Here is a 24208-nt window from a genome sequence, read left to right as displayed (position 1 = left end):
AAGACAAAATTGTTACCACTGATCTGCTAGAGCAAAAAGCAGACTCAAAAATGAAGGGACTTATATCCACAAACTGTTTTTTAAGGGAGTTGGGTGAAAAATCATAATGGTTTAAAAGTATAGCTCAAATTTCAACTATCCGTTAGTTATGATGTTACAATTTTACTAAACTTATCTACAAAATCTTCAGATTAGAGGATTATAAGTAATAATTAAGACAACAAAAATCCTCACAACTGAGTCAAATAGCAAGAAGGGCCACCCACTTCTGAAAAAACAGGTCTTTGAAAACCCTATCTACAATAGAGCACAATTAGAATAGACTAGCAGATATGGCAACTGAGACTAAGCTCTCAAATCTAACTAGGGCTGTAAGGACTATGTGTGTCAGAGTCAGTGAGACTGGCTCAGGATAGGGCAGTGTTCAGAGCTGTTGTACATAGAATCGCTATGAGTCTCAGGCAACTTAATGGCACACAACAACAACAACAACAACAGTAACTGGACTAAAAGGCAATACTGTGATAGATGGAGAAAAGATGAAAGTTGTCAGCTATTTAATTTAACTTGGATCCATTATCAACACCCATGGTAACGGCAGTGAGGAAATCAAAAGGTATGTTGCATTGGGGAAAATCTACTGCCAAGAACTTCTCCAAAGTGCCAGTCTAAGGACTAATGTGTGCTTGGTCCACGCTGTGCTGCAGTCCTGAAGGCACAAGGTTCAAATCCACCAGCTGCTTTGCTGGAGAAGGATGAGCAGTCTCCTCCCATGCAATCAACTGCCTCTGAAAACCCACTGGAGGCGTCAGCTATGAGTTGGCTCTGACTTGACAGTACACAACAACGACAACATGCATCTGAATGCTGCACAGTGAATAAGGATGACAGGAGAAGAATCAATACCTTTGACTTGCGGTATTGGCCAAGAGTATTGAATGTATCATGGACTGTCAAGAGAACAAACAAATCTGTCTTGAAGGAAATACAATCAGAGTTCTTCTTCGAGGCAAAGAAGGTAAAAGTCCATCTCATTTACCTTGAACGTATTTTCCGTTTTCAGGTGGCAACAGTTCTTGGAGAGAGACTTCATCCTGGGAAATGTAGAGGGTTAGAGAAGGATTGACACAGTGAGGACCACAGTGGGCCTGAGGTTGTGAGGACGATACCGGACACAGCAAAGCTCAGATCTTTCCTTTCTAAGGTTAGGTCTTTTGTTCATAGTGTCCCCATGAACTGTAGTCAATGAAATGACACCTAACAAGAACAACTGTAACAACTAATAACAAAAGAACCAGCCTAAATTTACAAGAAAAATGAGCAACTTTGGGGTTAGATACTTTTGTTGTTATGATGGTCCATTGAGTCTCTGTGGGAGAAGGTATTTGTAATCTCCTCCCCTGCGATTTATTGCCTTTGAAAATCTGCTAGAGAGGCAGCAATGGGGCGATTCCACCTCAATGGCAAACAACAACAACAACAAAAGCAACAACATTGTAGTGACATAGTCCTTAAGGAGCTGTGCTGCTAACCCAGTGTTGACTTCCCTCTGGTTGTTTGGCTCCACCAATGGCTGTGATGGAATAAGATGGACAATCTCCTAACCTCAGAAACCCAGTAAAATATCAGCAATGAGTTGGCCCAACCTATTGGCACGAGATGAGTGAGTAAACAGTCCATAATGATCCCCAGTTGTGGCATGCTTTGTGTATTGAACTCCTAGCTAAAACGTTGCCAGATCAAATCTATCAAAACATCATGAAAGAATGGTGGATAGTCTCTTCCCATAAAGATTAGAGTCCTGAAAATTTGGTGGAGAGTTGCCATTAGCTGGATTCATAAGAAACCACACCAAGTTAGCAATTAAAAGAAGTAAAATGATAATATTTTGTAAATATTTATAGATAGAGAGCTCTAGTGGCCCAGTGGTAAGGAGCTGAGAAACACAGCTCCAACCTGTCAGCTGCTCTATGGAAGAAAGATGAATAATCTCCTTCCATGTGATTTGCTGCCTCTGAAAATCCTGCTGGGGGATCAGCTATGAGTTTGTTTGGACGCAATGACATATAACAACCATCAGCACAATAGCATCATTTATAGATGAAATCATAAAATGAAAACCATAAACTGTGCCCTTTGGACAAGACACAGGAGGAAAATTTTAACTTCAAGGACAAGTAGATATTTTCCATGAAAAAAAAATTTAGTTCATCCCCTGCTTTTTCTTTTTTATTAATTTTCATGAAAGTTTCTAGAAACTTAGGGTTTCCAGTCATTTATTGTTACACTTTTCTCCCTGCCTTCCCCCTCCCTCCCAACCCCCTTTTCTAAATTCTTCATTCTTATTATCATTGAATGAGAACTGGCTCCTAGCTGTCCTTCCACTGAGGTTACAAGACTGTAAATCGTTCGGAAGCGGTGGCCTCTTAGTTAATAGTGCAACTTCCTAAGGACTATTCCACCAGAGAAGGGAAATTAAAAACCCCAAATCACCTCTTTTTTAAATTTCAAAGCTGTCAGAAATTTACCCAACCAAACAAGAAATAGCAACTATATTATTTAAAGATCTTAAAGGTCTTAACTACTTAAAGCCTTAGCTACTTTCAAAGCTATGCTTGAATTGACTTAGGAATCTTATTTTAATTAGAGGTAAATCCTGTCCTTCTAGGCGGATTGCAAAGAACACTTTGAGCAGTAATTAAAGAATTTTGTTACCTGAAACCAAATTATTTGTTCTAAAACGTAATCTAACATTAAAGCTTCTAAAAATCTCAAACCAAGCTACTAAAATTTAGTAACAGATAAAACTTTGTCCATATGAAAGAAATTTATTTTAATAATCTTTAAAACTACTGCTTATTTTCTATAGTTGTTGCTGTTGTTAGGTGCCGTTGAGTCGAGTCTCACTCATAGCGACCCTGTGAACAACCTCGGATCTGAACACAGTCCTATCCCGTGCCATCCTCACTGTTTAGTGACAAAAAAAGAACACATTTGTTGACCTGAATATACATCTTTTCTTCAAAAGATGAAGTCTGTAAGTGCTAATTATAATAAATATTTTTTTATCTTATAATGTGTGGTTGTTGAGTATCACTGAGTCGGAACCAACCCATAGCTGACCCTCCAGTGGGTTTTCAGAGGTAGTTGATCCCCCTGAAGGAGATTTTCCATCCTTCTCCCGTGGAGCAGCTGGTGGTCTCGAACCAAGAGACTTTGGGATTGCAGTGCAGCTTCTTGCCATCAGGCCACCAGAGCTCTCTAAGAGACTAGGATAATAGGGACCTCTGGCGGCCTAGTGGTAAGAATCGGCACTGCAACCCCTATTATCTCATATTAACACCATTAAATGACTTCAAGATCTAGAAAATATCCGTATAGCACAAAACATAATCACTATCACAGTAAGATTCGTTGTCACTGCTGTAGAAATGGTGAAGGCTTTCGAGGAGGGCTCTCTCTTCCTGATCTAGCCTGGTTGATGTTGCCTTAGAAGCCTCCCCCAGTCACTTCTCCCCGGTCCTGGCCCCCGGCTCCTCACACTGCCAGCCCACCAAGGAGAAGACAGATTTGCTCCAGAAAACGAAGGTGGCAGAGCAGGCTGAGCTCTACGATGACATGGTCACCTCCATGAAGGCCATGAAAGCCGGGGGCCGAGCTGTCCAATGAGGAGTGCAACCTGCTCTCGGTGGCCTACAAGAACATTGGGGGGGGGGGAGCACCGGGCCACTTGGAGGGTCATCCCCAACATCAAACAGAGAATCAACACCCCTGACAAGAAGTTGCAGCTAGCTGATTAAGGACTATTGGGACACAGCGGAGTCTGAACTGAGGTCCATCTGCACCACCATCCTGGAATTACTGCATACGTATTTAATAGGCGATGTAACTAATCCAGAGAGTAAGGTATTCTATCTGAAAATGAAGAGAGATTATTTCCGGTACCTTGCTGATGTAGCATGTGGCAATGATTGAAAACGAACAATAGATCACTCCCAAGGAGCTTACTGAGAGGGATTTATTTAATCTACGCAATAGGGAGTGCAACTCACACATCCTATCCTCCTGGGCCTGGCTCTTAACTCTTCTGTATTTTACTGTGAGATCCTTAATAACCCAGAGCTTGCCTGTACACTGGCTAAAAGGGCTTTTGATGAGACCATTGCAGAACTTGATACACTGAATGAAGATTCATACAAAGACAGCTCTTATCATGCAGCTACTTAGGGACAACTTAATATTATGGACATCAGACAGTGCAGGAAAAGAATGTGATACATCAGAAGGGGCAGAAAACAAAAAGCTCACAGGGTGTCATCCTTCTCCCCCTCAAGAAAACTTTTTACTGTCTCATTGAAGAATGGGATTGGTATTTGTATTGGGATTGCATCGACCTTGGAAGACATTATGCTGAGTGAAATATCTCAGTCACAAAAGGACAAATACTGCGTGGTGCCACTGTTTTAAAACAGGACTGACATCAGCGTTGAGAAGAGACTGAGAAAGATGGGATAAATTATGTATACTACATTGAAACAGATGAGAGAGAGAACTGTTTAAAAGGGATATATGATTAGGTATTATTGTCATGACAGAAGTCCAGAACAAAGGCTGCATAGTGGAGTGCACTTGGGGGGAGGGATTGTATAACAATGAAAGAATTTTTCTTTTGCTTTTCAAAGAGAAGAACAAACTGGAGGGGAGGAGTGGGCAAGGAGGAAGGTGTAAAAACGAATGAATAGAAATCCAAAATCTCTATAAATTTTCATTAAAATTGATAATAATAATAATTTAAAAATTTTAAAAAGAAACCTTTTTACACATCTCCATTCCTTATTCCACTTGGGTATCCCATAGGAAAGAAACCCATTCATGTGTATGGAATCCACTGTTTCTAATCTTTTCACATACCGTAGCTTTGGGAAAACTCCATTCCTTGATTTGTGTTTGTCTTGGCCTTCCTGGTGTGCAGTTACTGCTGTAGAAAAAATATTAATAGCTTCATTTCATATAAATGTAAGCAACTTCCAAACACTTAAGTACAAGACTAAAATGTATCTGGTTTCTAAGTAATTGGAACCAGTCCTACAAGCGACTGTATTTTGTGTTTATTGCGAAGACACAAAAATGTAGTTAATTACAATTAAAAGGGTGTTCTGCATAAAAAAAGATTTATTATCAATTTTCAAATTTTTACTATTTATTTTTTTCTCCTAATTCTAAAACTAGCTTTTAAAGATGTTATGTGTCATCAAGTTGGAATTGACTCAAAGCTCCAGTGGGTTTCCAGAGATGAAAAGTCACCTGGGAGATTATCCATCTTTCTCCAATGGAGCAGCTGATGGATTCATACAGCTTGCCTTTGGGTCAGCAGCACAGTTCCTTACCCACTAGGCCACCAGAGCACCCTTATTACTATCAAGCTTTGAGAAATTTCACATGGTCTGTTCCAACTAGCAGATCTACTTGATACAGAATTTACATTTTTAGCTATGGCCAGAACCATGTCCTGAAAACCACCCAAGTGGGATTTTGGTAAATCTTCATTTTGGCCCTTAAGGGAGAATCTCTGTTAGGCAGAGAATTTGTTTGCATAAAACAAATTGACCTAGATATTTCCAAAGACAAAGAGACAAAGAGTTATTTTGCCTTTTTCTTAAGACAAAATGTATTTGCTCCCCCCCCAAATTAAACACATCTCAGAATACCTAATTCAGAATTTTTTAATTCCAATTTGCCATGAATAAAAAAAATCCACCTCTTTGATAGAAAGCAACTTGTTTTTCATTAAACCAAATCAGAGTTAGTTCCTTAAAGAATAATATCAGATAATTTAACGGTACCATCCAGAGGTAAAGTTTATGTTTTCACAGTTTAACATTGTTGTTGTTGTTGTTATGTGCCGTCAAGTTGCCTGCAACTCATAGTGACCGATGTACAACAGTCCTAAAACATACTCTATCCTGAGCCAATCTTGTTGTCTCTGACACACCTAACCCCAATACCTCAGTCACTGAATTAATTAATCTCATTGAGGATCTTCTTCTCTTGTGCTGTCCCTCCATAATCCCAAGCATGATGTCCCTGCCCAAGGACTGGTTCCTCCTTGCAACATGTCCAAAGTATGTTAGACAAAGCTTCAGAATCCTTGCCTCCAAGAGCCCCTACTCTCACCCTCTCTAGGATGAACTTGTTTGTTCTCCTAGCAGTCCATAGTATATTCAATACTCGTCTCCAGCACCACAGCTCAAAGGCATCAGTTCTCCTTCTATCGTCCCAACGCATTGTCCAGCTTTTTGATGCAGAGCAAGTAATTGCAAAGCCCATGATTTGAATCAGGCACATTTTAGTCTCCAGATTGACATCGTTGCTCTTCAGTACTTTGGCGAGGTCTCTGACAGTAGACTTTCCCAATGCAATACGTCTTTTCATTTCCTATCTGCTGGTACCAAGAGTGTTAATTGTAGAGCCAAGTTAACTAAAGCTGTTAACAATCTCAATCTCTTCACCATCCATCATGAGTCTGCCAATGAACCCAGTGGTGAGAATCTTTGTCATCTTGATGTTGAGCCTCAATCCATATTGAAGGCTGCAGTCCTCTGCAGCAAACACTTCAGGTCCTCCTCAGTTTCAGCAAATATTGCTATAAGATTTTCTTTCTTAGAGAAGGTAATGTAGAGTAATTTGTTTCTTTTGTTGCTAATTAAAAAGAATAATTTCCGCCAACAACCTGTATTAAAGACTCTTATTCACTCTAAAAGTTTAATTCCTAAAAAAAAAAATCATCTCTTTGACATTGGAACCAACTTATAGTTGACCCTGCAGTACATTTCCAGAGGCTGTAGATAATATGGGAGAACATAGACCATCTTTCTCCTAAAAAGCAACTGGTGGATCTACCTTTGAGTTGGCAGTGCAGCTTCTTATCCACTAGACCAGCAGAGCTCCCTTATAAGAATTCAGAATTCCAAGGAAGACGATAAACTAGGCAGACCCTCTACAACAAAGACATTAGGAAGCAGCTATGATACAGATGTTAATTCTGGAATTCTGAGTTTAAAAAGAAAAGACAGTGACATACTTCAAACTCTGACCAAAGGAAGAAATGGAATGGAACATTGAATAAGGAGACAGATGGGATACGGAACCATAAACAGAAAACAGTATGACATCGCCAACTTGCCAAACTACAACGTGTCTTTAAAAGTTTTCATAAAACAGGGCCGAACTGTCAGATTTTCCCTGCAAAATTTCCTTGTTAGAAATGATTGTAGCCATTCTGAAATGACTGCAGAATTTCAGGCCCTCAGTCAACAGAAAAACCATCATCTTCAATTTTTCAAAGTTTTGGCCAAAAGACTGAGATTTTTCATAGCAACCTTAATCAATGTGTATAAAATGCCATTTAATTCCAGAACGGTTATTCATAATGTTTTTATGTGTTGTATTTGACCTGACAGCACCTACCAAGAACAACAACAATAACATGCTATCTATCAGGAAGCTCTGGTAGTCAAGTGGTAAGAAGCTGCACTGCAATCCAAAGGTACATGGTTCAAATCCACTTGCTGCTCTGTGAAGAAGGATGGGCAATCCCCTTCTGTGCAATTAAATGCCACTGAAAACTCACTGGAGGGTCTCTGGGTCAGTTCCAACTCACTGCACACAACAACAACAACAACAACACAACATATGTATCACCTGGAGAGCAGACAGTGTTTGCAAACAGAACAAACAGTCAGAGTCAAAGCTTTACCCAGAAAGAAAAACTCGGAATTGCTGTCACCAGCAAGAAAGAAATGAGATTCGTGTGAGGGACAAAATCAACGTCCCACACTTTTAGTGAAGACAAGCAAATAAAACAAACCCAAGACCTTTACAAAAGCCATGCAGAGAGAGAAAGGGGAAGACGAAAATGAGGGAAAAAAAGACCAAGTTTAATGTATTCAAGTTCTCTTGAAATTTTTAAATCTGCAGATTGTTTTACAACAGAAGCATGGGCTGTACATACTTGGTGGAAAGCATTTAATTGTTTGTATGTAAATATGTAAAATATGTAAATATGTCAAGTATGTAAATATCAATTGCTTGCATATTTAGCTTTGTCACAAATGCAGATGCCAGTTTAGAAAAACAAAACAGAACAAAACCCCCCAAAATCCACAACGTGCTGTCTCCTTGAGCTTCCGATGCCCAACCACTAGGAAAGTCCCTTTATCACCTACACATGGGCTTAGAATTTAAAAAGGCTGGGAAGCTCTATACGCATATGTAATTAAATAAGGGACAACTTGAGAAGACAAAGCAAAATATTATAATGCAGAGAGCTGGATGTGGAGAATAAAAGAGAAGAACTTGCTCTGTATTTTTCAAGCTGAGGGAACTGAAAAACAAATCTAAACCCCGAGTCATAGTACTGAAAGATGCTGTGGGAAATATATTGAATGACCCAGAAAGCATCAAAAGAAGACAAAAGGAATACACAAAGTCACTGTACCAGAAAGAGTTGATTGACACTGAAAAATTTCAGGAAGTACTATGTGAACAGAAGCCAATGGTAATGAAGGACGAAGTGGAAGCTGCATTGAAGGCATTTGCAAAAACAAAAATAAGACCCCAGGAATCAGTGGGATACCAATTGATTTGTTTCAATTAACAGATACTGCCTTGGATGTGCTCAACAGTCTATGCTAGGAAATTGGGAGGACAGCTGTCTGGTTAAAGACTCAGAAGAGATCCAAATTCATTTCCATTCCCAAGAAAGGTGATCCAACAGAACATGGAAACTATCAAACAGTATCATTAAGATCATATGCAGACAAAATACTGCTGAAAAGTATTAAAAAATGACTAGAACAGTAAGTACACAGATAGGGAAGTACCAGAAGTTCAAGCAGGATTTAGAAGAGGCTTTGGCACTAGGGATATTATTGCTGATGTTAGCTGGATCCTGGCTGAAAGTAAAGAATACCAGAAAATGCCTATTTGGGCTTTATTAACTATGCAAAGGCATTTGATTGTGTAGATCATAACAAGTTAGGGCTAATATTGAGAAGAATTGGAATCCCAGAGGTGTTGTGTGAACAGAGCAAGGGAAATCTACATGATTTAAAATTAAGAAGGGAGTATATAAGGGTTATTTTTTTCTCTCCATACCTATTCAATCTGAATGGTGAGCAAATTATTTGAGAAGCTGGACTCTGTGAAGAGGAGTGTGGCATCAGGGTTGGAGGGAGACTCATCAATAATCTACTTTTTGCAGATGACACAGCCTTCCTTTCTGAAAGTGAGGACTTTAAGCATTTATTGCAGAAGATCAAAGAATACAGGCTTCAGTATGGATTGTATCTCAATGTAAAAAAAATGATTCTTATTACTGGATCAATGATGGGCAACATCATGATGATTGGGGAAAACATTAAAATTGTCAACAACTTCATCTTACATGGTTCTACAGTTAACACCCTTGGTACCAGAAGTCAAGAAATCAGGAGACATATTGCACTGGGAAAGTCTGCAGTCAGGGACCTCTCCAAATGATTGAAGAGTAATAATGTCAGTTTGAGGACTAAGGTGAGTCTGATCACGGCATGGTCTTTCCAATCACTTGCTATGCATCTGAGAGTAGGACAATGAATAGGGATGATCAAAGAGGAATTGATGCCTTTGAGCTGTGGTGTTGGAGAAGAGCACTGAACATACCATGGACGGCCAAGAGAACAAACAAATATGCCTTGCAGAGAATGCAGCCAGAGTGCTCCTTGGAGGCAAAGATGATGAGGCTTCACCTCACATGCGTCGAGCATGTTGCTAGGAGGGGTTATTTCTTGTAGATGCTCAGAAAGGTAGAGGGTCGAAGAAGGAGAGGAAGATCCTTAACCAGGTATGTTGACTCGGTGACTGCCACAATGGACTCTAAAGTGTCAAGAAGTGTGAAGATGGCGTGTAGGATAGGACAGGTTCAGATCTGTTGTTCATTAGGTCACTTTGAGTTGTTCTTGGCTCGAGGGCACTTAACAACAACAGTAACAACAACAACAACAACTGTCACAGTAGGTATGGAGTTTCCCCTGCTAAACTAAAGACCAATCCACCAGCTGCTCCCCTGGAGAAAGAAGGGCAATCTTCAGCCCAGTGATTGGAGTGCAACCTGGAAAACTCAATGGAGGGAGAAAGGGGAGGGACAAAGAAGTCCTTAAATCTAGCGCCTTCTTCATTGCCTTCTTCATTACCATACCACTGCCAATCCTGCCTACCCAAACACTAGCTAGACCAAAGAATTCTCCTCCTCCTCCTCCTCCTCCTCCTCCTCCTTCTTCTTCTTCTTCAGAATTCTCTTCTGTGTCTCACAAACCTACTGAATTAATGAAAAGACAAACAACAAACCCAAACCCAAACCAAACAAACTTTCTAAAGTTGATTGTGGATCCAAGTAAAAGGAAACTGCTGATGACTTCAATGTTTTCTCCATCACTTATTCTATTGCCTTTTGATACGGTGGTGAGAATTTTTGTTTTCTTGATGTTGAGAAGTCATCTGTACTGAAGGTTACATAGTCTTTGATGTCCTCTTCACTTCCAGCAAGCAAAATCCCAATCTCACCTATATAATGAGTCTTCCTCCACCTCTGATGCTACGTTCTTCTTCATGAAGTCCAGCTTCTCCAATTTTACTTGACATACAGACTCAAAAGTTATGGAGAAAGGACACCGATCTGACACACACCTTTCCTGATGGTCTTTCTGCATTCTGCAGTTTTAGCCACACGTTGGCAGTGGGTTAGTGTTAGGAGTGGTAAGGAGATGTGCTGCCAACACAAAGGAACATGGTTTGAATCTGCCAGAGGCTCCCCTGGAGAAAGATGCACAGGCTCCTCCTGTGGGATTTAGTACTTCTGAAAACCTGGAGGATTTTCTGAAAAGCTGGAGGGTCAGCTGTGAGTCCATTCTGACGGGAAAGTACACAATAATGCAAACCACTTTCAGCCAGGATTTAAGGGATAACAGTACTGATATACCCTGCTCCATGGGCTCTTTTGAATTCAGCTTGAATTTCTGGCACTTTCCCGGTTTATGTACTACTCTAACAGTTTTACATAATCTCTAGCAAGGTTTTACCTGTCATATTGAAGAATTTGCTGCATAATTTCTGTGTTCTGTTGCACTAGGTTGCTTTTTGTTGTTGTTGTTGTTGTTGTTATTGTTGTTGCTTCCCCCTCCCCCCTTTTTTTGAATGGGCACAGACAGATTTGGATCTTTTTGAGTGAATGAAATGGATTGACTCAATGGCTGGGGTAATGGGAATAGGTGTGTCAGAGACAATGAGGTTGGCTCAGGATAGAGCAGGGATCAGAGCATTGTACATAAGGTTGCGATGAGTTGCAAGTGACTTGACAGCACATAACAACAACAACAACAACAACTAGGGAGCTCAGGTGGCCTAGTCCATAGAGAGTTGCATTGCTAAGCCAAAGGTGATGCCTGTGTGATGGTTCGAATTCATGAATGCAGCAGCTCTGTGCATGAAACCATGTTTCCCCCCACTAACGTGGCTGGTTTGAATCTACCAGTTGCTTATCAGGAAAAAGATGGTTAATCTCCTGCCACATGACTTACAGCCACTGAAAACCTGCTGGAGGATCAACTATGAGGCAGTTCTTATTCGATGCAATGAATTTGAGTCTATTGGGCTGTCCGGGGAGCTGCCTTGCAAGTTTCCTGGTATGTAGGAGTGAACAGGTCGAGGGCTGCATGTGTTTTGTTGATATGATTGTCTGGTTCAAAATACCAGTAGGAGTCTATTTCAGTTCATGAATGCCTAGGATGTCAATCTGTATGCATTCTGTTTTAGTTTTGAAAACTTCTAATTTCCCCAGAGTTGTTCTTTGCCCATTCCACATTCCAATTACAGATGAATGGATATTTGCTGCTGTTTCTTCTTATTTTGCATTGTATCGTGTCAACAAGTGAAGGCTTTTCATTGGGTGGAAACTTTAGTCCATCTGCATCATTTTGATAGACTGCTTTGAAGGGAACTCTAGTGGGTGAAACAACAATAATAACTGGTAGCTTAGTACTAAGAAACTGTGCTGTCAACCCAAAGACATGGTTTGAATCTACTTGCTGCTCCCCAGGCGAAGGATGGCAATCTCCTCCCATGTATTTTATTGCCTCTGAAAGCCAGCTGGAGGGTCAGCTATGGATTGATTCTGACTTGACAATACACAGCAGTAGAAGCAACAGCAATAACAACTGCTTTGAAGAGGCTGCTGAACCCCAGCCTGAGAGCTTTATCTTCTGGCACTCTAGTGATCCCCTGTTATTTATAGGGTTCACAAGGGTTCATTATTTCAGAAGTGGAATGCCAGTTCTACTTTCTAGTCAATTTTAGCTTGAAAGATCTGCTGAAACCTGTCCACCAGGTGCCCTGACTGGTATTTGAAATATCATAAACCTGCAACATGTAAACCACTGATGTATGACAAACTGACAGACACATAATGGACTGAGCAGTAGAAATAGTTTTTAAGTAAATGATCGCAAGAAGTTGCGCTGGAATCCTAAAGGCATGAGGTTCAAGGCCACCAGCTGCTCCACAGGAGAAGGATGGGCAATCTACTTGTATACGCGAATAACTTTCTCTGAAAATTCTTTGGAGGGTCAACTATGGGTCATTTCTGACTCTATGGCACACAACAACAACATCATTTGCCTGGATGGGAAACAAAGCAGTCTTGAGATTAAAATTCTTTCAGAATTAGCTGATAGACCTCACATAAAGAATTTTAAAGAACCAAACCAAAACAACCACTTGAAAAATAAACTCTATGTTTCAATTAGACTAAGTAGAGAATAGAACTGTAAGGAGACACCTGAATCATGACCTGGAATCAAGCCAAACCTACTACCATCAAACTTATTCCAACTTGTAGTGACCTTCCACCAGATAGCCAAGGCTATAAATCTTTACAAGGGGCGATGGTCATCTTTCTCCCAAAGAGCAATTGGAGGATTTGAACTGCTGACCTCTCAGTTAATAGCCCGACCCTAATGGACTATGCCACCAGAGTTCCTTGAATGACCAGATACATTAATTTATTACAAAGTTTTAACACAACACAATGGCATAGCTTACAAATTCAAAGCCAGGTAAGTAAGACAACTACTTAACTATATACTATTCAATCAATTAGCCAAGATGGTAAATAGAAATAAATAAGGCAAGGATAATATTTTTTAAAAAACTGGTAGGAAGTAGAAATTGGAGCAAAAGAACAATGTAGAAGAAGAAATATTATAAAAACATCTCAAAATTTATTGTTAGCAAGGGAGCTCTGATGATGGCCTAGTAGTAAGAAGCTGCTCTGCAGTCCCAAAGGCATGCTGTTTGAATCTAACAGCTGTTCCACAGGAGAAGCATGGGCAATCCATTCCAGTGTGATTTACTGCCTCTGAAAACCTGCTGGTGGGTCCGCTATGAGTCAGTTCTGACTTGACGGCAAACAGCAATAACACTGCCCGCAAAGCAGACCTGACTCCCAGCTGGTTGCAGCAAGTCAGGAGTGTGGTTGTCTCCATCTTGGTGGTGGGGATACTACAGAGAAATCAAGTGTCTATTTCAGACCCTGATTCACTGGCTTTGAAAAAAACGCAAATAAAATAACTTGAACATCAAAATAAAATAATTGGGGTTCTTGGAGACTAAATCACATGGGAGGAGATTGTCCACCTCTCTCCTGAGCTGCTGCTGCTTAGAATCAAACCATCAGAGACACACTGCCTTTGGGTGAGCAATGCAATTCCCTACGGGCTATTGTCCTCCAGAGCAAGTACGACTAAAATAGGTTGTGGATGCAATGGGGACAGCTACTTAGGGGAGATTAAGGTACCTGATTCTGACCCTATTCCTTCCTTTGCATCTATTCCTGTTTCCTTTGAGGCAGAGCTGCATGACTATTTTAATCCCATTGGCCACCCTCCTCCTTATTTTGGATCCTGTTATCCTGCTTCTGGTTATGCCATGAACCGCTCTCCCCTCCCTCACCTCCTCAATCTAAACAGAACTCCTATGTGGGAGTTTCATAGAATACATATAGGTCAGTGCTTCATGGTTGGTTAGGAAAGTAAATCATGGCACAAATAGAAGATGCATTTAGTTGCTAATTGACCCAGCTGGAGGGTCAAGCTCATGCAGGGCGTCTTGGAAGAAAGGCCAGCTAATCTACTTCCAAAAAAACCCCTAGCCACTGCAAACCCTATGGGTCGCAATTCTACTCTGACGCCATGGGGTAGCCACAAATTGGAACCGATTCCACAACAATTGTTACACTTGTCTTTATAAAGCACACTTTCCCCCAGAAATCATAGTTTGGGATGTGTGCTTTGTGTGAGTCCTCTAGCTCGTTCTTCCAGATGGTCGATGTGTTCTTAGAAGCAACAGGCATATAGGAGTCTTGTTTGCTGTTGTCTGGCCCACACTCCACTCCTCATCTCAACAGAGCAACCGATGAGGCATGCTGGCAGGGGTCTTGCCATGCTCGCTTTGAGAGGCCTTGTGGGAAGTAGGAAGATTCTGATTGTCTCGTTCTAGAATCCAAAATAGGATTCTATTGGGATTAGTGTGGATAGTGGGGAAATGGGATGAAAGAGTAGAATGATTTACTAAAATGTGTTAATATAAAATAGAAGTATTTTTTATTTTGTGGGTGATATGGTTTTTACTGCAACTATTCAACTTGGTTCTCTTATGTAAAAGCAGCTGTAGTAATAGATACACGAAGCTGCATGGCTGTGTTCCAATAAAACTTTATTTTAAAAAAATCAAACAGCAAGTGGAATTTGGTCCACAGGTCATACTTTGCAGTTCTCCTGGCTTAGCGTACAGCTTGTCAGTGACACAAGTAGTTAGACACTCAACTATTGATCAGGAGTCGGACTGAAGTTCTGACTAAAGGTAACTAAGAAGAAAGGCCTGGTGATCGATCACCTTCTAAAAGATCAGAGCCATTAAAAGTCTTGTGGAGCAGTTTCATTTTGACATACAAGGGCTACTCTAAATCAGCATCCATTTGACCACAATTGGCTTGGTTTTTCAGCCTTGTCTTCACTACTTCCATTTATCTCCTTAGCAAATTGCTTATTGAGACTCTGCTTTTGAGAAGCTCATGGCCTGGATCTCTTACTTGCTGATCATGTCAACTCAAAAGGGCTTAAATTAAGGAGCGATGAGGAACCTCAAATGCCTTTTGAGAAAGATTGAAAATTTCAAGTGAGACCTTTGAATGTGTGTATCTTTCATACTGAATTAAAAGATCACCTCATGATGATTTTTATCATCTATACTTAGCCTCGGGAGTTCTGATGGCCTAGTGGAGAGACGCTGTGCTACAATCCTGAAGGCAGAAGGTTTGAGGCTACCAGCTGCTCCATGGGAGAAGGATAGGCAATCTCCTCTTGTGCAATTAACTGTCTCTGAAAACCCACCAGAGATTAAGCTATGGATGTGTTCCGACTCTATGGTGCCAACAACAATGCATAGTCTAGCAATTGATTATAAGTACTTGGGTAATAGCAAAATTTCTAAATTAAAGATGATGTTTTCATTTAAAAAAAAGGTCTATGTCATAAGGGTTTTTGTATGTGGTTTGCGCTCAAGAAATGATAGTGATTGTGGCTGCTGTGCTGGTAGCCCCACTATTAGGATTCTAATTTCTGATGAGCATCAGAAAGCACTTAGGAGGTTCACTCCAGGACAAACACAACCCCTCTCCTTGCTCAAAGCTAAAATCAGAACCCAGAGCCGACTTAACACCTCTGTCAGAAGTCAGGAGTCTCTAACATTCTCAGAATTCTGTAACATCTGTTGGTAGGTCTTTAGATAAACTTCACATCAAATCTGAATTCCTCAAGGATCCAAGCTCATTTTTGTAACTTCAGACAAGAGGATGAACTGGAGCTTTTCATGGGACTTGGACTGATCAGGACTTTGTTCAGGAGAGCACGCTGTTGTTCCCATAAGTAACGTTCTGATGTGTCAAGTGTCTGTAGCGTGGCAAGGTCATTTTTCTACTCTCTGGCTAAACTCATTGTGAATAGACAGCCATTTGTTGCTAGACATTTAGGAAGGGGTATTTTCTTGTCTCCTCTCTACTTCATCAGAACGACCTGAAGGACCACCTCTGTGACCTCATGCCAGACACAGAATAGTCTCCAAAAGCTGACTTTTATTTGAACAAGGGCAATGACTTTAAGATGTCCAAATTATTCGATTTGATGTATTTTTCCAGAGCCAGTGAATCAGTGTCTGAAACATATATTTGGCTTCTTTGAATCCCTACCACCTTGATGAAGCATTACCATCTAACTCCAGACTTAATGCAACCACTTCCTCTCCATTCACGTCTCTACACGGCAGCCAGAGAGAATGTGAGTGATTTGGTTATGCTGTTTAATCAGCCCCTGACTCATGGTGACCTGTAACCCCTGGGGACTCCATGCACTGTAAGACTGGTTGGTGCATCCCATAGGGTTTCCCCTGGATGAAAATTCTCCTGGAGATAGATTGCCAAGTCTCTTAGTGTGCAAGCTCTGAGGAAACTCATCCAGCATCAAGGTAATTCTTAACAGAGTATACATGGTAGGTAGCTGTGTTTGAGTTGCACTGATTGGGAGTTGAACCCACATGGAAAATGAAAATTCTGTCACTGAAACACCAGTGGCTCTTAGATTAGATTCTGTCAGTCATTGCTGTCGAGTTGAAATCAACATAGTTGACTCTCCAGCAAGTTTGAAGGTTGTAAATGGCACAAGTGGAGATTGTCTATCTTTCTCCTGTAGAGCAGCTGGTGGATTCGAACCACCAAAGAGGTGTGGCCTCTTGGCAGCTCTCTGTGAACTGTATACCACCAGAGCTCCCTATAGATTAAATCAGACCCTTTTATTGGCTTCCCAGGGAGTTCTGGTAGCCTAATGCGAACTTAAAGGCGGGAGGTTCAAATCCACCAACTGTCTCTTAGGAGAAAGAGGATCTCCTTCCTGTGAGATTTAAAGCCTCTGAAAACCCACCGGAGGGTCATTATGATCTCCAGTAGTTAGATTGTAAATACTCAATCCTGTGTGACTTACAGCCTCTCAAAACCCATTGGAAGGTCTGGCATGAGTTGGTTCCAGCTCAATGGCAATGAATTAGTTAGTAGTTATCATCATAATGAAGATCCCTGGTGGCTCAGGACTATACACGTTGAGCTACTAACTGGTCTGAATTCCCCTGCCACTCTTTGGGAGAAAGATAAGGCAATCTGCTTCTGTTGAGATTTACTGCTGTGGAAATTTATATCAGCTATAAGTTGATACTGACTCAGTGGCAACATATGTGAGCTCTGGTGGCCTAGTGAGTAAGGAGCTGCACTGCCAACTCAAAGGCAGGCAGTTCAAATCCACCAAAAGTACTCTATAGAAGAAAGATGGGAGAAATCTCCTGCTATATGATTTATTGTCTCTGAAAACTCCCTGGAAGATTAGCTATAAGTCAGTTCTGACTGGATGACAGAGGTGTGGAGTGGTGTGTGTGTGTGTTTAATAGCTTCCCATCCACTTTGCACTAAAATCCAAACTTCTTACTGTTGTCTGTGAGTCCTTGTGGGATCAGGCCCTGGTTCACATTTCCAAAATAATGGTAGGGTCTAGCTCACTAGGTAGGACCCAAGGTTAACATCATTGTTCTTCTTTTTTTAAAAACTTTTTTTTTACTTCATCGTTCTTAAGTACAAGCTGAGATGACCTGACCAGCATTTTACACACATGTTTTTATTTGTGCCAATGCTTGTGTTAGTTTCCTGTGACCGCTGTAATAGCTAAGTAAATGAAGGGAGGATATGACAGTTGCCCCACCACTCCCAAGCTTGACCATTCCCTGAGAAACTTAATAATACCTGAGCTGGTCACATCAAGGACCAGACCAAACAATGGATTCTGGTAAGAGTCTGAGCTTGAGTAAACAAACAATAAAAAAAAAGAAAGAAAAAGCTAAAACGTAACTAAATTAACATGCCAAATTCCAGAGGTACCATCTTAGTCCTCCCCAAAATCCCTATAAAAAGGAAGCCCCCCCAAACTGCCTGTGCGCCATTTGGATCCTGTCTGCATGCCATGCTGCTGGGTTGCTTGGTGTCCCTCTCAGACCGAGCAATAAAGTCCTGTTAGTTTCTTGGGACCAATTCCTTTCTTTATTTCTCTCCCTTGCACCCTCGCCCTCTTTTTTATATCTAACAGTAAACACTTTGTGGCCTAAAATGACACAACTTTTATTCTCTTGTGTTCTGGCAACCACAAGTCCAAACTGAGTAACATAAGCACTGAAATAAAGGTGCCATCAGGCTATGCTCCTTTCAACGTTCTGGGGAAGAAACTGTTCCTAGAAGCTGCCTGTGTGCCTGGGTTCCTGGCCCTACGTCCATCACTCAGCTTCACGTCTCCTTCTTGAATTCTCCCATCTGCCTCTTTTCCTTATAAACATCCCTGCATATTGAGGCCACTCATATAATCTGGGGTAATCTCTCTTCTTCAGGACCTTCAACAGAATCACATCTGCAAAGTCCCTTTTGCCATGGGAGGTGTGGTGTGTGTGGGGAGGTGGGGTGAGGACGTGGATATCTTTTTTTTTTTTTAATTTTTTTTTAATTTTTTTGTTTTATTATTTGTGTGTACCGTCAAATCAGATCTGACTGGTACAGGAGGAGATTGTCCCTCCTTCCCCGGCAGAGCATCTGGTGGAGTCAAACCGTGCACCTCTGGGATTGTAGTTGCAGCTTCTTGCCACTAGGCCACCAGAGCTCCCCAGGACGTGGATATCTTGTGTGTACCACATTGTTTTACTCAGCAGCACGCTCTTCAACCAAGCTGATTCCTTTCCATTCTCTGGGCTTATTCAGCTGTGTTGCCAACTGAGGGTAAAGTATTTTTATAATTATTACTAATGAGACAGACAACCAAGAATGAAATAGAACAGAGAGCATAAAAACAGGGGGCCAGCAGTTCTCCACAAAGGGCCCCATTCCAGCTTCCCTGTATCTTTATTGAAAATTATCAGGAAGTAAATCACAAAGATAATTCAATGCAAATGAAACCAAGCTCTTTCTATTGAAAACATTCCCTTGACTCAGGAGGGAGGGAGCGGTCAGCAAATACAATGCAAGAATCTGGTAAACCCTTAAGGATTGCCTTAGTGTCTCAGGGTGAATTCCAGTTTGGACCCCGCCTCCCCCACATCCTGAAATGGCATTTGTTTTATTACAAATATTTAGTATTGGCTTCCCATACAGCTAAGCCTGTCTTTGTAGGTTTTTTCTATTCTTCCTTTCACATTACTCTGTTTCTTCAGGATTGCAGCATAGCTTCTTGTTGCTGGGCCAACTACTCACTCACAAATGTTCTCACTCACAGATTGAATGAATCTAGACTCTTTAAGGGAGTTCTGCTGGCCTAGTTAGTGGTTACGAACTGCACTGTCAACCCAAAGGCAAGCAATTTGAATCCACCAGCTGCTCCACGGGAGAAAGATGGGCAGTCTCCTCCTGTGAGATTTACTGTCTCTGAAAATCTACTGGGGTCAGCTATGAGTTGGTTTCAACTCGATGGCACACAACGATAATAAGAACTGTAACCAGAGCTCCAGTGAAGACTTCTCCAGCAGAGGGTACTCTGTTTTAAGTTCCTCAGCAGCAGACCTTGAGTGGCATAAGGATTATTATACAATTTATCAGGGAGATGCTTTTTTTTTTTTAAGTTTAAATCTACCAGTTTTTCTTTCTTTTTTTTCAAAGTTTTTAAAATTTAATTTAATTTAACTTAATTTTTTGTGTGTACTGTCCAATTGAATCTGATAGGTACAGGAGGAGATTGCCCCTCCTTCTCCAGTGGAGCATCTGGTGGATTCGAACTGTGTGGCTCTGGAATTGCAGTGCAGCTTCTTGCCACTAGGCCACCAGAGCTCCCTAAGGGAGATTTTTTTTTAAAGTGCTCAGGAGCAGAGCACTGAGTCCAAAGACGCAAGAAGTCATTCAAGAGCATGGTATCAATGGAAGGACGCTAAATAATGTTGGTTTTTGTTCACTAAAAAGAAAGAAAGAAAAGAGTATGTTATCAAGCTAAGTCCCATGAAGTATGTGTGGCTCGGCCCTATAGTAACATGTCCTTTTCTAACATGCACAAAAGACAGCAACAGTTCCTCATTTCTGTGGGCTTTAGAAGACTTAGTCTATTTCCCCAACTTGTTTAAAAACTCATTGAGGGCTGGGACCATGATTTTTGTCACCCAGCATCACCAAGCCTGGCACAGAGCTAAAGATGGATAGACACGGTGTAGGTTACTCCTCACGCTGCTACACCAAGGCAGAACGATGGCGTGTTTATTATGCCTTTGAGTAGATGCCGAATTATGGCGAACTCACTGGTGTCAGAACTGGGCTCCACAAGGTTTTCAGTGACTGAATTGTGGGGAACCAGGTAGCTAGGCCTTTCTCCCAAGCTTCTCCTGAAAAGGCTTGAACTGTCTATCTTTTGCACCAGCAGGAGAGCACTATAACCGTTTTCACCATAAAGAGCTTTAGAAATCTCTGTTGTTATAGATGCAGCTCCTGACACATACAATGACTTCATGCTCAATGAGACCAGATCATCGTGACATTGCTTGATTTTTTGAAAGCAGATTTTCAGATCTTTCTTCCTAGTCTATCTTAGTCTGAAGTGTCACTGAAACCTGCTGAACATCATAGCAGCATGTAATCTTCCCTGACAGACTGGTGTTGACTGCACACCAGACGCATTGGTTGGGAATCGAACTCAATCTATCCCTAATTGGTGAAGGGCTGATCCTTCTCACACCCCAAAAGGAACTGTAAATCCAAGGACTTCAGGCTCCAACAGCAGCTCTAGAGCAGTCTGCGGACAAGAGCAAGTTCGTGTGAGCAGAAAGGGTGGAGACCAGAAGATCAGTGGCCCAGAGCACCTGCAGAACTTACCTCAAGTCAGTGCTTCAACCTACAGTCCAATGTTTCCTCCAGCTCCTATCACCATCTCCAACTCTGTGCAAGACTCAGGGGATGCCAGGTGACAAAGGCATAGTTCCAGCTGCTGAAAGAGTTACAGTTGAGTAAGTGAGACAGTCTTTAATTAAGAGAAAAAGAAAACAACCCAACACAACAACACAAACACACAAAAGACCCTCACCCCTAAACAAACAAAAAGGCACTACAAGAGTGAGTCACTGCAACAGTGTTTAGTGCCATGGATGTGGGCATGATGCTCTCCACAGAGAATAGACCTGATCTGGGAGGAGGGAGTGAAGCTAATGATCAACTACTAACTGAAAGATTAGCAGGTCAAACTCACTCAGAGGTGCCTTGGAAGAAAGGTCTGGCAACCTGTTTTCAAAAGGTCACATTCATGAAAACTGTTTTCTGATACATGAGGCATTGCCATGGGTTGGAATTAACTTCATGGCAATGTTTTTTTTCTTGAGTGGAGAATAAATGAACGTGAAGGCTTCCATGAGCAGATGATATTGATCTAACAGCTGAAGGATGAGTAAGACAGGATCAGGCAAAAGGGGGAGGAAAGAGCATTACAAGCAAAGGATGGACATGCAAAGGTCCTGAGGCAGGAATAAGGAGGAACTGAATGACAATCACGTGGCTGGAGTTCCACGAGGTAGGGAGAGGTGAATTGATAGTAGCTTGCTGAGAGGTATCACTTTCCTTCTTGCCACTATTTGCTTCCATCCCATCACATTCGGACCCGCGTGAAATGTGTTCCTTAGAAGCAGAGGGGAAGCGAGGACATAGAGAAGATGTTAGGTGGGAGAGTCTATTTCCAACTGCTCATCTTCTCCCCACTGAAGCTCATAGCAGAAATTAATACATAAATTTACAGCTGCAAGTCAGTTGTGATAAATAATCCCAGAAGTGTTCTGATTATTTACATTTTTATGGAATCTTGCCTGAGCAAACCCAGAGAGCTCACAGGCACTTGAAGAATTATGTCTTGTTCAAAACCAATTTAATAGCGATGGAAAATAAAGCCATCTGTGGGAACTTGTAGAGCAGAGCAGTAATTCTTTGCCAGATGAGCAATATACAAAAGCACAGAATCAGCCCGAGCACACAGAGCACTCGCATTGTTCAAGAGGAAGTGACAATGGCAGCTTAAATAGAAGGGCTGAGGGCATCACGTGGGGAGCCCATGTGAGTTTGGGTCCTGAAGGGAAGTGGAAAGTGTCCCTGACGATGGTGTCATACAGAGCAGGGCAAGGGGAAGAGTCAAGTCAGAGGTTTGAGGCCAAAGGGTCAGAGTTCGTATCTACAGTCTTCTTGTCATATGTGACAGTGGAAAAGTAACCAATCTCATTCTGTTTCTCAGTGCACTCCTTAGAGGATGGGGGGACTTTGTCTTACATACTTTGGGCATGACGTCAGGAGAGGCCAGGCCTTGGAAAAAAACACCATGTTGGGAAAGATAGAAGGTCAGCAAAAGAGATGAAGATCCTCAGTGAGATGAATTAACCTAGTGACTGCAACAATGAACTTGAGCATGACAGAGATTATGAGGATGGCACTGGATAGGGCAAAGGTCAGCTCTATTGTTCATGTGAGTCACTATGGTATTTAACAAGGGCAACAGCAATATCTGTTTGTATTTGGGGTTTTCCCCCCAATTTACTTTTCCCCTTTACCTAATGTTGTTGTTGTGCACCACTGAGCCAGAAATGAGCCCTAGCTAATCCTTTAGAAGGTTTTCAGAGGCAGTTAATCACACAGAAGGAGACTGCCCATCTTTCTCCCATGGAGCAGCTGATGGATTCGAATTGCATGCCTTTGGGATTGCAGCACAGCTTCTTACCACTAGGCCATCAGAGCTCCCTAATAGCATTCTAAATTTCCTTCTTTCTTCTCTCCCCACCCCCATAGTTTATCATCCACTTTTAAAACAGTTTTATTGGGCCATACGTGGCATACATTACGACCGCACTGTTTTAAATGTGTGGCGCTCTCTCTGATGGTATAGTCTCTAGCATGCCGTGCTCCTAACTCAAAGGCTGCACCTCTCTGATTCAAACACATCAGTGACTCCACAGGATAAAGAGGGACAATCTCTTCCTGTGGGATTTACAGCCTCTCAAAAACTGCCTAGAAGAGCAGCTATGAGTTTGATCCCAACTTGACCGTAAAGATGTGCTTTTAAAAATTATGATTTTAAATGTAGATCTTGATGAGTTTTAGCAAGCATATGCAATTGTGCAATTATTTCCACAGCCCAGATAGAACATTACCATCACCCTTAAGAGGGTCTTTTTTCTCCTTCTGTAGCCCCTACCTCCCACTCCAGGTAACCACTAATCCCTTTCTAATCTCTACAGGTTTCCATCTCACGTGGATGGGTTCATTAGACATACATCTGTATCTGATTTCTTTCACTTAGCATACTGTTTTGGAGATTTATCCACGTTACAGCATATGTTAATAGTTTCTTTTCTTTTTATTACTGAATGGATAGACTGCATTTTGTTTATGCATTTGCCAATTGACAAATATTTAGGTTATCAGATTTTGAGTTGTTCATGAATAATGCTGCTATGGGAATTTGCCGGAATATCTTTGGACTTAACGCGTTTCTTTATTTCTCTTGGGTAGATAACTAGGATTGGAATTGCTGGCTGTATGGGAAGGAGGCCTCATGGCCTAGAGTCCTGGTTAAGTGGTTGGCTGCTAACTGGAAAGTCAGTGAGGTTTGACATTACCAGCTCTGCGCCAGAAAAAGACCTAGAGATTTCCTCCCAATGGTGTTTGGCTGTTTCTGTTGTGGAAGGTCCACCATTAATATGAGGTAAGACTTCTAATCCCAGCCACTCCAGTTGATCATCCAAGCACCTCGTGGAGCAAATTAAGTCCAGTTCTGCTTCCACAGAAGTGTTACCAATTCACTCATTTGCTGCTCCTTATTTACTCATTCTGCTTCTGCGATATTCTACCGTGACTTCCCTCACTGACGGCAATTTTTATTTTTCCATCCTTGAAATATTGATAATGACTTTAGGTGAGGTTGCCTTAAATAAAATATTAGTTCTATATTGTGCATGGAGGTGAAAACTGTAGGAGTCAATCACTGTGAAGCAGAAGAAACACCAATGCTTACAGTCGACTCCGAGACATACACAT

At 41.4% G+C, this 24208-nt stretch overlaps 1 pseudogene; it reads left to right on the top strand.

Moving 5' to 3' along the window:
- Window positions 1-4357, top strand: part of LOC102855115 — a 109508-nt pseudogene extending 105151 nt beyond the window's left edge.
- The last annotated feature ends 19851 nt before the right edge of the window (window positions 4358-24208 follow it).

This window comes from Elephantulus edwardii, unplaced genomic scaffold (genome assembly GCF_000299155.1).
Source record: "Elephantulus edwardii isolate Elephantulus edwardi_28Jun2011 unplaced genomic scaffold, EleEdw1.0 scaffold00117, whole genome shotgun sequence".
Taxonomy (NCBI): Eukaryota; Metazoa; Chordata; class Mammalia; order Macroscelidea; family Macroscelididae; genus Elephantulus; species Elephantulus edwardii.
This window is presented reverse-complemented; position numbering and strand designations above follow the sequence as displayed.